The 17336-nt window shown below is 39.8% G+C and overlaps 1 protein-coding gene, 1 long non-coding RNA gene and 1 pseudogene across 3 annotated transcripts in view; all 3 read left to right on the top strand.

Annotated features, from left to right (window-relative positions):
- Window positions 1–1945: 1945 nt before the first annotated feature.
- Window positions 1946–5405, top strand: LOC146466256 (uncharacterized; annotated as a pseudogene). Its single transcript, XR_014868076.1, has 2 exons — window positions 1946–2069; window positions 3257–5405. The product of XR_014868076.1 is annotated as an uncharacterized LOC146466256 (transcript).
- Window positions 5406–8597: 3192 nt separating this feature from the next.
- Window positions 8598–9303, top strand: LOC146466255 (uncharacterized). Its single transcript, XR_014868077.1, has 2 exons — window positions 8598–8736; window positions 9123–9303. It is a non-coding gene; the product is annotated as an uncharacterized LOC146466255 (long non-coding RNA).
- A 4415-nt stretch (window positions 9304–13718) lies between these two features.
- Window positions 13719–17336, top strand: part of LOC146466254 (uncharacterized) — a 53919-nt gene continuing 50301 nt past the window's right edge. Inside the window, exon 1 of the mRNA XM_085127556.1 lies at window positions 13719–13945. The gene's annotated coding sequence lies outside the window, so the exon portion shown is untranslated. The remainder of the gene's footprint in view (window positions 13946–17336) is intronic.

The following is a 17336-nucleotide window of genomic DNA, read 5'->3' as shown; positions in this document are numbered from 1 at the left end:
TTCTCACGGCTCACGAATATCTTTCGTGGACGTCGTTTTCTCAAACGCCAATGGCAAATCCGTACAAAGAAGAGTGATTCGGTGGTTTCTAAGTCAGTCTCTTCGGATAGCTCTGATAGTAGCTATTAACTTCGACCTCTTGAACGCACTCTAGAAATTTCTTTTTCCACAGCTGAGAAGTCGAAAATGGAATTAAATGATTTATTGTAAGAGCTGTGGGCGCTCAAAAATTAACACTGGCACACTGAAATGTCGGCATCAGCTCAAGAAAAAGGAAATTGTTTTCAGCACCAATTTCGATCATATCATAATAGAATTTTCTCAGTGGTCCTGACTTGGAACTCTTGGCACATTTTAAAAAAGCTATGAAGTCTTACAAGTTTGGAAAAGACCGCAAAATGGAAGTGATCCCGCTTTTTGACTTCCAGTGCACTAGTTAATCTGGTTTAACACAATCCCGGGGCTAACGGGAAAGAATTTCGAAATGGACTGCCAACGTACTTAGGAAACCGAGATTCACACAGATTCAAACATTTGGTTATTACACCAAAGCATTGTATGAGCGTAAACAACATAGCTTCTGAAAGTGTTTCTGAATACGGCACCTTTTACAGAGAACTGATAAATTTGCATCCAACGAATGTTACTATTTTACCCAAAACTTGCGGCCAGAATTAAACAAAAATGGTAGGCTGTTACAAAGGGCCACTTCGTTGGAAGAAGCCAAAATGCACACCAAATGAGGAACCCTTATTGACCAAAACCAATCGGGGCACCCAACCGGGTTCATTTCGATCGGTGGATGTCTATTGGGAAGGCCTTAATCAATCGCCAAAAAATTCTACTGTATGCTACATGTAATGGTTATGTTCAATTGTCTATGGGATTCTGTAAAAAATAAAAATAAAAACAATTATAATTTAAGCATTTATTTTCTAATTCATAATTCAAGTGTCCACTGCTATCTCCTGTTTTAAATTGTCTATAATTAGGTTTTTTGTGGGGCAGAATAAACAATTTCCGTCATTGTACTTGTTTATGTAGAATTATCGTTTATAATGAAGCTGATAACTTTCTCTAGGGACACTGTTTTGTTTTAGTGTGAAATTCAGCGCTGACTTGACTCTGGTTTCAACACGTTACTTGAAGATCTTGAAAGGCAGGGAGCACAGAAAAATAGATGTCACTGACCTTATAACTGTAAATTCAAAAGATCTGTTTTAGACCCAAATAAGGATCTTTACGTGAGTAAACTATACAGTGCTATCTAGCACTCATTTGGCTCTTCTGAGTTGCGGCCAAAACGGTTTGATTTCAGTTCAGGGCTGAAGTACACCTTTGGGTTAAAATGAGTCCCAGAGCCGGCTGAAATGATCTTTGCTAGCGCCGTCTGGTCTCAAAATGTGACCCAAGTGGCTTCAAATCAGCCCTTAGATCACCATGGCCAGGGCTATATTGCGTTTTGGGGGCTGAAACAGATCTATTGAATTTGCAGTGTAGCCCAAATTAACAACAGTTTACATCAAAGGGCTTTCCCCAGAACAAAAGAATTCTAAATGCGAAAATCAAGGTCACGTGACCTGGACATTTGACATCACCCGTAGGCCCAGAACTTAATCCTAACCCTAGAGCTTAACCCTGGTCCTGCAATCCTACCTCCGAGTTGAAATTGACAAGTAGCTGACAAACAGTATCTTTACTTAAATCTGTCCCTCAGCAATAAAATTTCAATGGCTTTTATACTTTATCTTTTACAGTACCCTTACAATGGATTTGAAACTCAGCATTTGTCTTCTATTGCTGTTGTTGGGAGCATTAAGTGTGCAGGGAGAAAACGAGCCCCGCCATCAGGCCAAAGGTAAGTTTTCATCTGTGTTTGCAGGAGTCATATGTTTTGACAGTGGCCCATTCGAATAAAAATGGTTTTTATTTTCCTCTACGGAAGATCAGGGGCTGTGCGAAGAGGAAGGCGGCATGTGTGTGCCTGATGCATTGTACTGTTATGAAGAGGACCCTGGCTTGGATGAATGCCGTAAGAATTACTGCCCTGGTGGAACAAAATGCTGCTGGTAAGAATCCACTTCAGCAATTACTAACTTAGTAAAAAAGAAATGTTAACCCAGAGAAATTGAAGGAGGAAAGGAGATGTGAAAAGTGGAGAGGAGTAAGTCTTTCAATTAAATAAGGAGATTTGGAAGCCCTTGGTAGTAGCACGTGGAAGAAGGCACGAAATTTTCAAATTACAACGTTCAGAGGTTGCAGAGAATCTTTACAGAAAATAATCTAGAATATAAAATCTGAGGCCACCTTACATTATTCTACTATTCTTCTATTGTCATTATTCTTCAAAGTACAATTTTTGATACGTTTCTGAAGAAAAAGTTTACCTCTCTACCCACCTAGCTACCTACGTTGTAGCTAAATGCATACATACGCACACATTCAACATTGTATGCACGTATTTATACATAATCCTTAAAAATCATCAGTGAAGAAAAAAAACAAAGTAAAAAAATAAAACCTTAAAAAAATGGTTTACATTTGGCGTGTAAGAGTCTGATATGTCAGACGTTGGGTTAATTTGGTGTAATAAGAAGAAGAAGAAGAAGAAGAAGAAGAAGAAATAATAATAATATTCGTGTAAATGTACTTTAAAAAAACGTTGCCTAATCAGACAGGTGCTGCTTTGCTTTGCTTACTAACACGAGTGGAATCGAAGACATTTGTGAACCTGTTTTAATTATCTCGTTTCCCTCTTTTTCAGCCGTTTTAACGTACGAGGTCGTGAAGGGTTGTACGAATTCTTTCATGATATTTGAGGAATAAAAAAGATCATTCCTGTCTCTAACATGGCTTTACTGTTTTCTTATGCTGAATTAAACTTCATGATAGTAGAACGATTTGCATGTGACCAAGCCTGATATCGTCATAGCAACACCCTTTATGAGAAATAAGTTATGTACATCATAAGAAATGGCGGGAAAATATCTTCACTGGAACAAACGGTTCATTCATTACAAATCCGACTTCTTTGAGGCTTTAGGCACAAATTAAGAAAGTGCAATATCCTTTAAAAACCATCGATATCCTGAACAACTGTTTGTCCCAGCGAAGGCTTCCCAAAACAATCAGGCATTATATTTCTTTATTTCAATCTGCTTCTGAATTCATGTTGACTCAGTTCTCTTTAAAAATTCAGTCTTGTAAACTAAAGGTCCCCACTAGACAACCAACATTTTTCTTCTTTCCCGGACAGGATTCCCATCCGACGGCATTTCATCTCTCAACTGGAAAATACTGTAAGAAAATGCGCAATAGAAGTGTAGTAAAGGTAGGCTTTGCACCCAGTTCAAGCAGAGCATTAAGATAGGATACCAAAGGGTCACTGACAATAGCGATCTGCAGAGCATGCTAGCGACTTGGCTTCAGGCGTTAACTTAATCCAGGCAAGATATATAAAGAAACAACTGACAAGCAGTTATCCGAATAAATACAATTATCCAAATGAACCAAGTTTTGTAATGCAGTTACATGGCATTCCTATATTATGAATTGAGTATGTCCTGGTCGTAGCAACACGTTTAAGACGTGTTGATACGCTGAAACTAATCCTACACTCAACGGTTCGTTTCGGTGGAATATCTGAAAACCAATGGCATCTTGAGCTTACGAATTTACTGGGAATAAGATTCCGTCCTCTCAAATTTTCGGCAATTGAGACTTTTAGCTTGAAGTGCATATGTAGTGAAGAATAATTTAAGCTGTAAATTAGGTGGACATCCGTTTTTGGAAAGGATCTTAAAGATGCGCTCCCTACTGATCAGATCGAAAGCCTTTGTGAGATCTATGAAGGCGATGAATAATGGCTGCCGTTGCTCCCTGCATTCCTCTTGTAGAGGCCTGAGGATGAATATCGATGGTGGAATTGTTTACTTGCTTGCTCTGAAACTGCATTGCAATTCTGGGTAGACTTTCTAGGCAACTTCCTGGGGTCTCTTCAATACAACGCTTTCGGCTGGGGGGTTTCAGATCGAATTGGAATTTAGAAGTGTTTTTGAGGAGAGGGGAAAACTGGAGTACCCTGAGAAAAAAACTCGCTGAGCAAGGAAGAGAACCAACAACAATAAACCATGAATGTAGAGCTCTGTGTTTAAATGCATTTATGTTTAATTTAGAGCCCCGTGTTTAAACCACATGTATAATGCTCCTCCACTGCGCCGTTGCAACCGAAGCAGGAGGAGGGAAATGTGATACTTCATGAGGAGCGAGTATAAACAATATTAACTTCTAAGCAATAAAACGACTACCACTTCAAACTTGAGCAAGACTGATTTTTTTAAAGAAATACCAATGAAGAAGTGATAAAAGTTGTGCCGTATTTCAGAGTTTCTAGGCTTCAAAATTTTCTGAGGTAGACACCCCTAGGACACCTAGGCGTTAGCGCCTTCGGCGACTCGCAACACTTTCCTTGCCTCCGCACGGAACATGTAATTTGTGATAAGCATTGGCATAAATAAATATTTTGCCGACACGGAACAGAGAACTGGGTGCTAGTGTAGCGCGTGAGGTTTCATGGTTAGGGGATTTGAAATAGAGTCCGTTGTGTAACTTGTGACATTCTACGGTCAGCCTCCATCGGCGTTGCATCAGTTTGTTTGATTTCAGTCGTTTTCCATTATCGTTTTGTCCCTTTCACCATGGATGAAGCAGCTGTGAAGCAAGCTATCGCGGAGAATAATAGTGGCCTTCTCATGCAGATTCAGGAACTCGTCAAGTCCTCGGTTTCTGATCTCAAGCGCTCTAACGAGTCCATTGCCTCTCAACAAATGTCTGAGATTAAGCGAATCAAGCGCGATTCAGTTCCCCACTTCAAAAAGAAGAGCAACGAGGATCAGTTTAATGCTTTCAAAGCGGTTATAGAACCGGGCCGTCGAGGACGCTCAGTCCGCTCTTGAGGCGAAAGATTTCCTGAAAACGAAGGAGGCACTTGAGAAAGGTATGGAGTTGCTCAAGGAACGTCAGATATTGATCTTGCTTGCGGATAAATCTCCCTACGGCTGGAAAACAGTCCTCGAATACAAGCATCATGATCTCGCGGACGATGAAGAGGATGAGGAAAAGATTTATCGGGCTGAATCTAGAGCGGCAAGGTCGACAAAGCGTTTTGCTCCCCGGTCGGGCCTGCAAAAGAGGCTTGCTCCATCAGTCTCCGCTACAACTCCGCAGCTGTCGGCTTCCCAGTTGCCCAGTTTGTTTTCGCGAGTTCGTCCACAAAGTTTATCCCAAAGATCTGCTTCTGGCGCGTGTTTTGCCTGCGGCAAGCCTGGCCACTGGAGGGTTTGTTGCCCTTATTTGCAGCAGCCTGGCCCTTCTGGTGTTAATCAGCAGTCCAAATGACTTTATTCCGAGCCTGATTTGGATCAGTTTTCTGTTTATGAAGGGCAGAGTAATCTCACCGATGATTTATTTTTTCTTCGTGCTAATGGCGATTCTTGCGTGCTGAAATCTGGTGTTGGCTCTTTGTCTGTCAGAGGGAGACTTCGTCGAGCTCTCAAATTCTGGATTGACATTGGGGCGCCTCGATTTATTTTGGATGTTATTGAATTTGGCTACAAATTGCCGTTTTTTTCAAATTCCTCCGCCTTTTTTCGCTGTGAATAATTCTTCTGCTTTGTCTGAATCAGCTTTTGTCGACAGCGCCATTAATGACCTTATTGTTCAAGGATGTGTCACCGAGGTTTTTGAAGCTCCTGTCATCATTAACCCTTTGTCCGTTTCTGTTGAGAAATCTGGCAAAAAGCGGCTAATTTTGGACCTTCGTCATGTTAATCTATTCCTTTTTAAGAGCAGATTCAGGTGTGAGGATTTGTGTGTAGCTAAAGAGATTCTAAACCCTGGCGATTTTTTGTTTTCTTTTGATTTGAAGTCCGGATATCATCACGTTGACATTTTTCCGGATCATAGGAAGTATTTATCATTTGCGTGGACGTTTCCTTCTGGTTGCACTAGTTTTTTTCAATTTTCTGTTTTGCCTTTCGGGCTCAGTTCTGCCCCGTATTTATTTACGAAGTTGCTCAAGCCCTTAGTCACGAAATGGAGATCCGAAGCGAAAGCGATTGTTGTTTTTCTGGATGATGGTCTTGGAGCTGCCGCCGATAGTAACAAAGCCAAGATTGCGAGTTTGCAAGTCCATGCTGATTTACTTAAATCTGGTTTTCTACCCAACGAAGACAAATGTGTTTGGGAGCCCACTCAGGTTATCACGTGGCTTGGAACTGTTCTTAACATGTCTTCTTCAGTAATTTCTGCTACCGATAAGCGTATTAGTTCTTTACAAGAGGATTTGGCGTTCCTGTTGGCTACTTCTTTATCCTCTCATCCTGTTCGTAAGCTTGCTAGTGTTTGCGGAAAGATTATATCCCTTGGCAACTGTGTCGGCAATTTTTCTAGGCTTATGTCTAGGAATATTTTTGCAGTGATCAACTCTGCGCCGTCTTGGAACTCTTATGTTGTTCTGTCGCCTGAAGCCTTGGCTGAGTTAAATTTCTGGAAAGACAATTTGTCGAGTCTTAATGGGATTCCCATTTGGCCGGTTAAGCAGAAGCCTTCCAAAATTGTTTGCTCAGATGCCTCCGCTTCAGCTGGTGCTAGTTTCATTGAATTCGAGGGCAAGATTTTTCATCAAAATTGGTCGGACTTTGAGAAGGAGCAGTGTTCTACCTTTAGAGAGTTGCTAGCTGTTTCCTATTCCATTAACGCCTTTACTGATTGCTTGAAATCTCAGTCAGTTGCGTGGTACACCGATAATCAGAACGTTGTCCGGATTGTTAGCACTGGTTCCAAAGTTCCTGCGCTTCAACAACTTGCATTGGATATCCATCAAAGTTGCTTGCACAATGGCATTCTTATTGATTTGCAATGGATTCCTAGAGACCTTAATACTGCTGCTGATGATCTAAGCAAATTTGTTGACTATGATGACTGCACGATTAACGATGTGGTGTTTAACTCCCTTGACGAGCTTTGGGGACCTCACACTTGCGATAGATTCGCTTGTTCATACAACGCTAAAGTTAAGCTGTTTAATTCCAAGTTCTATCAGCCCGGTTCTAGTGGCGTCAATGCATTTGCCCAGGACTGGTCCCATCATAATAATTGGCTGTGTCCTCCTGTGTTTTTAACGTGTAAAGTTATCAAGCATTTGAAGCTTTGCGGTGCTAAAGGAACGTTGATTGTTCCTCTTTGGAAGTCTGCCCACTTCTGGCCAATCCTGTCTTCTGACGGTCTGCATTGGAGTCCGTTCATTCATGACTGGGTTATCCTACCTAATTTTCCTAATCTTTTCATTAGAGGGAAAGATAAGAATTCAATTTTTGGGGGTAGGCCCTTGTCTTTTGTGACATTGGCCCTCCGTATTGACTTTAGTATCAGCCCTAGGTTTGATTCCATTTCGTCTCGTGTCAGTTTTCGAGTTCCCTGTTTCTGACTGCGCAGACCATCATTTTGTACCATAAGCCAGGGTGCCTTAACAAGTTAACTTTATTTGTTACACGTGTTTATTGCGGTTGTTTATGACCGTTTTCACCCTAGATTGGTACGATGTTGTTTGTTACATGGCCCTTGAGGGGTCTGTTTATGTTAGGCATATGATGCTGTTTATGAATGTGCTCACCCTAGATGGGTGTTGTTTGTTACATGGCCCTCGATGGGCGTCGTTATGATAGTCTTATGATTTTGTTTATGAGCGTTTTCACTCTAGATGAGTGTTGTTTGTTACGTGGCCCTTGAGGGGTTTTGTTCTGTTAGACATATGATGCTGTTCATGAATGTGCTCACCCTGGATGGGTGTTGTTTGTTACATGGCCCTCGATGGGCGTTCTTATAATAGTCATATGATGTTATTTATGAACATTTTCACCCTAGATGGGTGTTATTTGTTACATGGCCCTTGATGGGTTTTGTTATGTTAGACTTATGATGCTGTTTATTAATGTGCTCACTCTAGAGAGATGTTGTTTGTTACATGGCCCTCTATGGGCGTTGTTACGATAGTCATATTATGTTTTTTGCCTATAGCCTTAACTTCTTTATTCATGCTGTTTTTCACCCTTGATGGGTGGCTTAGGCTTTTGTTGCATGCTTAGTGTGTATCTTTACCTGGGTGGTGGTGTTTACCCTAGAGGGGTGTCCATAGCTGTGTTAGTTTATCTTTGTTTTTTTTTTAAGAGCGGTTGTTTGCTTGTATTTATTACAGGGCATATTCAATAAAACCTTTATTTTTGTGGCATTCATAGTTTTTTCTCTCACCTGTCCTCTTCTTTATTTTTGCTCTAGATATCTTCGTTTCCGGTTTCTGGTCTTCAGATAGCCAGGACACTGATAGAGTGCGTCAGTTAAGAGAGAATCTCAAATCGACCGTGCTGGCCTCCAGGGCGTCTGTTACCTCTCTGAGTTATTTAAGGGCGTTCAATAGATGGAAAGTTTTTGCCAGAGATGTCCTGCTGGGCACATCTCAGTTTCCAGTGAGGCCTACTGATTGTGCTCTTTATTTGCAGCATATTCTCGAGTCCTCCAATTCTGTTTCCGCTATCAATTGTGCGTTTTATGCTTTCAAGTGGGTCCATCTCCTGGCTGGAGTTGACTCCCCTACCTTGCATTCTACATGTTGTTGCAGTAAAAGATGGAGCTGTTCGCCTTGCAAGTCGTCCAGCCACCAACAGGAAGGAGCCCCTGGATGTGAGTCATCTCAAGATTCTTGCTTCAGAGTGCGATCAAGAAGATCTCTTGCAATTAAGAAATTTAGTCATGTTTGTTATAGCCTTTTCTGGGTTTCTTAGAAGCTCTGAGTTGTGTTTCATTCGCAGTAGGGACGTGGAGTTTAATGAAGGTTTTGTTACTATCAATGTCGCAAAAAGTAAGACGGATCAGTTGAGGGAGGGGAAATCCATTGTAATTGCTGAGTCTGGTTCTTGCACTTGTCATTGTACCCTACTTAAGTCATATATGCTGAAGGTTGGTATTATTGATGGCTCCGATGAGTTTGTGTTTAGGCCTATTACGTCTTCAGGCTGTCGTAAGCGCCTTATTTCTGTTAATAAGCCTATTAGTTATTCTTCTTACAGGCAGTCTTACAAGAAGTCATTTGCAAGTATTGTTCCTGACATTTCTAAGTTTAGCACACATTCAGCAAGATCGGGCGGTGCTACCTTGGCAGCTAGTTCCGGTGTGTCAGAGAGGAATCTTCAGCGTCATGGCCGTTGGGCTACTTCTGCAGCTAAAAACATTTATGTAAGGATTCGTTAGCTAGCAGGCTTGAAGTGTCAAAGTCTCTGTCTCTGTAGGCTCTAGCCCTTTCTTTAGATTTCTACCATGGGCTGGCTGACCGATGCGCCCATTGCCTCACAAGTTTGTGTGTGTTCGGTTGTGTAGTGAAGGCAAAATATGTAATTTGTGATAAGCATTGGCATAAATTAATATTTTGCCGACACGGAACAGAGAACTGGGTGCTAGTGTAGCGCGTGAGGTTTCATGGTTAGGGGATTTGAAATAGAGTCCGTTGTGTAACTTGTGACATTCTACGGTCAGCCTCCATCGGCGTTGCATCAGTTTGTTTGATTTCAGTTTGTATTTTCTGTTTTCAGTGTTTTATTGTTATTTCGCCAGACCATAATTTGTTATTCAGTTTCTTATTTGGTGTTTTATTGTAATTTCTTAACCTTAAAACCCCAAAGGTTGCGCCATAGCATTGGTCGGGGGTACACGGTCCCTATTTTCCCTACGGGGTTTTCGGGTTTACGTGTCCGGCTATGGTGCTTGTAACAGCTTGTATTTTGTAAATCTTATTTTATTGATGTGTCAATAAACCATGGGCTGGCTGACCGATGCGCCCATTGCCTCACAAGTTTGTGTGTGTTCGGTTGTGTAGTGAAGGCAAAATCTCAACTTTCATAGGCCAAGAGTAAATGCTAATTGTAGGGTCGCTACTTTTCCTTTTGTTGCATCAAAACTTTGGGAAACTATTCCATCATAATTTTAAAAAACAATATTGTATCCATGTCTGCAAGCAATACAAATTGTATTTTCTAAGAGTTATTTGTTTTGTATTTTGTCCATAGCCGATCTATTATTCTCTATCACGTTCAATTGTTTCTATATGTAAATTTCATATAAGTAATAAATTCATTTTGTATTTTTATTTTATTTTTTCCGTTTCTTGTATAGTTATGTATAATGTCCACGACAATGTATTATGTCCACGACAGTTACTTACTTGCACGTGGCAGTGACCAACCCGGAAGCCTAAACTACTTTGGCTTACCTTTTCATCATTTTTTTTTTCTTAACCTGTAAATGTATTGCAATGTTCACAGTCAGACTGTTCAGTATGATAAAGAAAACGACAAAACCTTTGAGTTTACAAAACATGTTTCGACAGAGACTTCTGTCATCTTCAGTTAGTTAATGTACAAAGCGTTGGAAGTTGAATTTATAATAAGTAGTGTAATCAATAGTTGGTGTAATAATTTCAACTTTATTCCAACGCTTTGTACATTAACTAACTGAAGATGACAGAAGGCTAAGGTTTTGTCGTTTCCTTTAAATTTTTGACTTGCCTGCTACTATCAAAACTCTTATGATAATAGTGCAAAACCAAAAAAATGAAATAAAATGAAAAAGTAGTTGAACTCGTTTATCTTATTCCAGGTATAGGTGGTTTGAAACCAATCCCTGGAGATGCAAAAAGACAACGATATGGCGGCCATGTTCGATGGCAAAACAAAAGGTTCTGTCATCCGATATGTCTGCCACACTATTGTCTTTTGGATCTCTAGGGATTGGTTGCAAACCACCTATTGATACTGATCAGAAGAAAGAAGACCCTAACTGGACCCTTTTGTTAACGCGCGCATGCTCATTCTATTTTAGTTTTTCCTAAGTGTTCTTTACTACCAATCAGAAAACGTTAACTTGGACAACAAATGCCTTATTAGATGAACTGTGTTTTGGTGTATAGTATCGCTGTATATGTTTACACGTTGTGTGTCAGTTTTGAGTCCGCCAACTACACGGCACAATCGTGCACGTAACAGTATAAAGCCATACTCACTCACCAACCATCTAATAAAGGTATGCATCAAATTCTTCTAAGCTTTCCAGTAGAGCTAACTTTCGATTTTTAGATTTTTACTAAGGGACTGTGTAATAATTAGCAGGAGGGGGGTTGAGAAATGGGAAAAAGATGGGGAAAAAAGGGCTCACCACGCCCTCTCTGCCCTCCCAGAATTAAAATTGAAGATAAATTCTATTGCATGCCACAAATAAATAAGACACACACTTCCCTCAATCCTTCATGTGTTCTTTCGTTTTCTCCCCTAATATCAGTTGACTGGACTACTTCGTTATTTACTTACATGACCTCGTACTGTTTCAACAGTTAATTTGCATGACATTTTCGTCGGGAACAAACAATACTTCTAGGCGACTCTCCACACTATATCCAGATTCTTCTGATTCAGATTCACTTGATGATTCACTGGATATGGAATCACTCGATTCTGGCTCCGAACAGAATTTACAGGAGCCCTATAGTGTTGCAAACAAGAGACTCAACCCACATATATGGCGTCATGATCAACCATCTGGGAATCGAACCCGGATCACTTTGGTGGTGGTATACTTTTGAGTGTATTTCAGGGAGGAGCGTTGTATGATGAGCCAAATAACGGCTTTGCAGGAGGCTAAAACGAACCAATCTCCACGAAAAGCTTGGGAACTTGTATCATTACAATTTTTAAACTTTTGCTTCTAGAGATCGTTTCTTTTCCACTTGAAGCGTCAATCTTCGTACGAGTGCAATTTTATCTTAGTGATATAACATGTTTTGGAACGGGTTGCTGGGCAAGCGGAGGATATGAAATATAGCATTTAAATATAAAATCTTTTAAAAATTGTAGTTTCTAATTACGAATCTCTGATGGCTCAAAAATGCTATATTATTTTATTAAATTACAGAGTTTTACTAAAGAATACTTTCCAAGATCTTTTGTGGAATGATGAAGCAGGGCTTCATTATTAAAGTGCTCGTAACCCTTCAATTTGTTTTCTTTTGGTAGATTTCCATATCTTTCAAGAACTCATTTTCGAAAAAATTTTTTGAGAAATATTGAATCCTTTTTTTTTTTATGAGCGCTCGAATGGAAGGCAGTCTTGTCGATATTTTCACCTATCGTTCGCATTAGTCCCCCACTCGGCCAAATATGGAGGGTGACGTAAGAAAAGGACATCGTGCAAAAATATCCGAAGATTCGCAGTAATGCTTCAATTGTAAACAGAGAAAATGGTTGAAAAATGTGTGGTTTTTGGATGCAGCAACTCTCGAAATGTAGAGAAAGGAATCAGCATGCATAAGATTCCTTCTGAATCCTTCTGGTGTCCTTTTCTTACGTCACAGCTAAGAAAGTGTCAAATATCGGACGCTTCTCATTGGCTCGTTCGTTTTTCCAGCGGGGCTTAAAGCGCGCAAAAATTTAAAAATTTCAGTAACTTTTAGGATTAAATATTTAAATATATTACTGAAGGGGTGACTAAACAAACACCTTTCAACATTTTCAAATGTGTTTGGCCACGAGCGCCTGGGGTCAACAACTACAGTTGGATATTCCAAAACAAGGCCGGTCACCTTAATGGGGTTTACACAGTGTAGTATTCTTAATCGTGATAGTCTAACGTAGACAAGAACAGGAATCGATTTGTTAGACAGAGAGCTGTAGACTCAAAATCAACTAAATGTGTTAATAACGTTTTAATTGGGGTAATAAAGTCTTGTTGTTGTTGTTGTTGTTGTTGTTGTTGTTTTTGTTGTTGTGTTGTGTTGTTGCTGAGAGAATAGAGCTCTGTTTAGGCAGTGAACATTCACTTTGGGGCACTAATCCACACTATTTAGGCCTAAGCACTGATCTGAACGATTAGCTGTCATTTGTTGTCATGGTTAGCCCTCTGAAATAAGTTATAAATTATTGTTTTTCCTCAGCTAGTCATCTTTGGTCTAGGGATATGGATAGGACGTAGCTGAAGCAAATAGCCCGGGTTCGAGTCGTACACTACTTTGATTTACCCTATGAATAAAGATTTCTGTTTTGTAAACATCATCAGGTGTTTAACCTTGTTTTGGAGTATCCATTCGGGTAACAACTAAAAGTAAGTCAGCCGAAGTAATGTGGCATTCTTGGGCACACTTGAAAACTAAAGCGGTGGTCCAGGGAAGGGCCCCGGGAACGCCCCCACCCCTTACTTTTTAGACCAAACCGAGGCCCCGTAGGCCCATGGCACCGAGATATTTCGTTTCACGAAAAAAAACAAGTCGAGTGTTCGAGAGTGGAATTCCTACTTACCTGGAGGTCTGGATACGCTACCAAAACATGACTTACAAATGTTGAACAAGTTCGGACGAAAGATGTGACACAAATTAACGTCGTAGGCGCTTTCAACACAAAGGATTCAATATCATTCAACGTTATTCAATATTCAGCAAGTTGAAAACATTAGTGAGCTCGTTTCGGTAGCCTCAATATTTGTTGTGATGGACGGGTTTTACGTTTACATTCTTTCTCAAAATATTCGCTTTTGGGCAAAACAGGAATCTCTTCGTTTGTTTTTGTTGTTCTTCGTTTGTTTGGTTTGGTTTTGTGTGTGATTTTGGCTTTCAGCTTTAGACGTAATCCTAAAAATATTGATGTTATGAAAACCCTCCAAACACGCCTCTTGATTGATGTAAACTGTAATGAAATCCGTTTATCTGTGTCTTCATTAACAAGATTTAGATGCTTGAAGTAGTTATAAACAATAAATAACTGAAGTTATTTACATCAATGTTAAAGAGAATCACCACGACAATTCAGTGAAGCCACCGGAACAGACCACGGTAGACTCTCAAGGTATCAGGTTGGTAAGATAGACGCAATTTCTCATTCATGTTTAGAGATATGCTAGTGTCGCGTTTTGAATCAGTGAATTTGACCAATGGTTTAGGTATTTTTCAAACTGATCAGTCAGACATTAGGAATGTGGATGGATCGGAAACGACATGTACGACCAAGCAAATTGTACGCTTTCCTACCAATCCTTATTAAGCTGCACTATTCCTCTTTCAAAGGCATTTATATGAAATAGGTCTTGGTTTTATCGTTATCAACTAAAAGCATGCTTATATTTGAGATAAGATCACGGCATATGCAGTACTCATAGTCTTGACCAAAAACGCAAGGTAAGACCCAACACCAATATTATTATGTTGTTGTGCAATGCTTTTATTCTGTACATTTGCATTTTAACAGTTGAAAGATCGCATGCTTAACTTTCAACATGAATGTTGTTACTTCAATTGGAGTCTTTCCCGGTATCCCATGGTTACATTTGCCTTATCAAAATATCACCTGTAACTTGAAGAAGACATAAACTGGAGTTCGGAAATAATATGCGATGATAATTATAGTACATTATAGTAATCAAAGACATAATGGACATCTGAACAGTAAATTGCACAATTTTATTTCAGTATAGGAAACTAAATGTAAAAAAGGAAATATTAGTGCATCTGAAGTAAGGAAAATAGCTCTGAACAGCACAGTGTTATCATCCAGCTGCTCACTCAGATTCCATAACTGTTATGTTGTCGTGTTATCACTCTACTGAAAGGATTTTTAGTTGCAAACGCATCATATGACATGCTATATATCAGTTACAGCATAAACATGACGCAGCTGAGGAGAGGATATGGTTTGGCTCGGTAGGGAAGGTACATGTATAATATGTACGCGAAATGTTAGGTCTCTCAAAGAAGAGTTTGCCGCTTATTTCCGCAAAGAGTAAACAAAAAACAGGTGAACTCGGCTTTAACCTTAAATTAAATGTACGCTAAATTCTAGGTCTCCTAAAGAACAGTTTGCTGTCTATTTTCGAAAGGAGTAAAAACAGATAAACTTGGCTTTATCTTCAAAGTTAATTCGTCAAAAAATTGTCGAGATTCCAGTGGCGTTATTGTTTACCGAATTATCGGCGAAAGTCCTTCCTTTCCGTTACTGGTTTTCCAATTGGAAGTGATTACTGATAATCCTTAATCCTTCACTAATGCTGATTACCTTAAGTGCAATTTAGCGATTGGCCCAGCATTATACAATACGCCTCCTAAATGGGATCACTTGCATGTTAAAAAAGATGCATAGGCATAACTAGTGGCCATATACTTGAGAGGCGAAACTCCGGACTTAGTTACGAGTGATAGGCCTTACCACGGTTTTCGACGCCATTTTGACGGGTAGGCAAACAGGCTTGAAATAAAAGTGTTTGTATGGAAATCCGATGTCAAATAATTTTCATATAACATTGCTTCTGAAAAATTCATGAATTGGAAACTTTTGGCACTAGAAAAAGGATTTTAAGAAAAAAATTGGAGGGATGTAGCTGTGACAGAAAGCGTCCAGTCGTGTTTTGAACTTTCCGTACATTTGTCTGTATATCGAACCAGCCGTGAGCTGCTGCTAAAAATAGTTCGCAGGAAAAAATACAGGGAAATGTATGGAAAGTTCAAAACACGACTGGACGCTTTCTGTCACAGCTACATTCCTCCAATTTTGTTCTTAAAATCCTTTTCCTGGTACAAAAAGTTTCCAATTCATGAATTTTTCAGAAGCGATGTTTTATGAAAATTATTTGACATCGGATTCCCATACCAACACTGTTATTTCAAGCCTGTTTGCCTACCCGTCAAAATGGCGTCGAAAACCGTGATAAGGCCTATTATGCATTCGTCACTAACAGAAAGAGGTTAGGCTGTAGACTCCACTTAAGTTGGGACATGATCCTGAAGGAAGATCACCAGAAGATTCAATCCCGATATCGAGCAGTACAGTCTTTACCACCTCCGCGCAATTGCTTTCAATGGTTCGCAAGAATTAAACTCGCGAAGAAACAACAGAAAGGAAATGGAAACTTATTTAGTCCTATTGGACTATCACGGTAAGAAGTGATAGAGAAATGATTTGGTTCTTGTCAAGGTAACTCCTGCAATAATGAGATGAAAATTACCTGCGAGATTTTTATCAGCCCGGATGTGCACGATTTTCGCGCATTCTAGGCCTGTGAAAAGAAAGGGCACTCATGTGCAGGCCATGCGATAAGTCTGGCATCGGTTGTAAAATAATCGTTAAATATCACATTAAATTCTGAAAATAGGTTCTCCCTACCCCCGATTATTATAAGCCTCTCCCGATTCCTAGACGCCGAAATCCTAACGCTTTTAAACCGTTGTTTCAAGCTATTTTTTTTGTCAACCGAGCCGATGTCGAGAGTCAAATGCAAACTGCTTTTCAACAATGAGCTATCTCTTAACACGTGCTATATTAAAACATATAGAGTCTCAGGGCTGACATTCGTGAGTTTTATCCGCTACTCACAAAGTATCGACAACAAAGAACAGATGGGTCATCAATTACACAATCCTTGGTCGTTCGCTGAGAAAGTCAAGGACTTGAATGCAAACATTATGCTTGACCACTCAAAGAAGATCTGATTTGAAGCATAGGCGTGCGAGACCGCTATCTCGAATGCAAAGAGGGAAAAATGAATACGCTCAAGATAAGGCGAGTTTGAGGTACATTTGCGAAATAGCTTCTTTACCACCCTAAATGAAATCATTATAATTATTACCGGTATGTTGACCTCACATGCACCAAGTGACAGAAAGCTTCCGTTGTGGGCATTAGCGCATCAACCGGATAAAAAAGCAATTGACTTTTTCTCGAGAGGTGGAAATAGTTGGCATCTTTAATTCGTTTGATTAAGGGGTCTTAAAGAACATCGACGATTCCAGTTATGCAAAAGATGGTGAAGACCCGATTTAAGCAATTGACCTTTCCTTCAGGATAATACTTAGGCTCGTTAAATCTTCCATGTATGATAGATGAATGAATGGATTATCAGTATTAGAGGACAAGCTAGGCTATTGATACTTTGGCATCAATGAACCATTTTTTGGAAATAATAATCTTTGGAAATCGAATAAATTTAGAGAATGTATCGCTGAGAAGCGGTTATATAGGTTCATGAGAAATACGGAGTGGAAAGAAAAAATATCCGAGAAAATCAAATATAGCGTAAATCCGTTGAGTTTGCAGTTCATGAAACTGTTATGATGCAGGGGTTGGATGAACGAAGCCCGAAGTTAAGATGTATGGCTAAGTATTGTTTCTTAACAAACAGTAATTTAACAATACAAACTTCGGCCGGGATACATTTCAACTTAGGAAGGCTTTATGAATTTGCCCAGGAACGTAATCAAG

This window comes from Pavona decussata, unplaced genomic scaffold, assembly GCF_977016875.1.
Source record: "Pavona decussata unplaced genomic scaffold, jaPavDecu1.1 SCAFFOLD_149, whole genome shotgun sequence".
Classification (NCBI taxonomy): domain Eukaryota; kingdom Metazoa; phylum Cnidaria; class Anthozoa; order Scleractinia; family Agariciidae; genus Pavona; species Pavona decussata.
The sequence above is the reverse complement of the archived record's forward strand: the minus strand, read 5'-3'. Positions and strand labels throughout refer to the sequence as shown.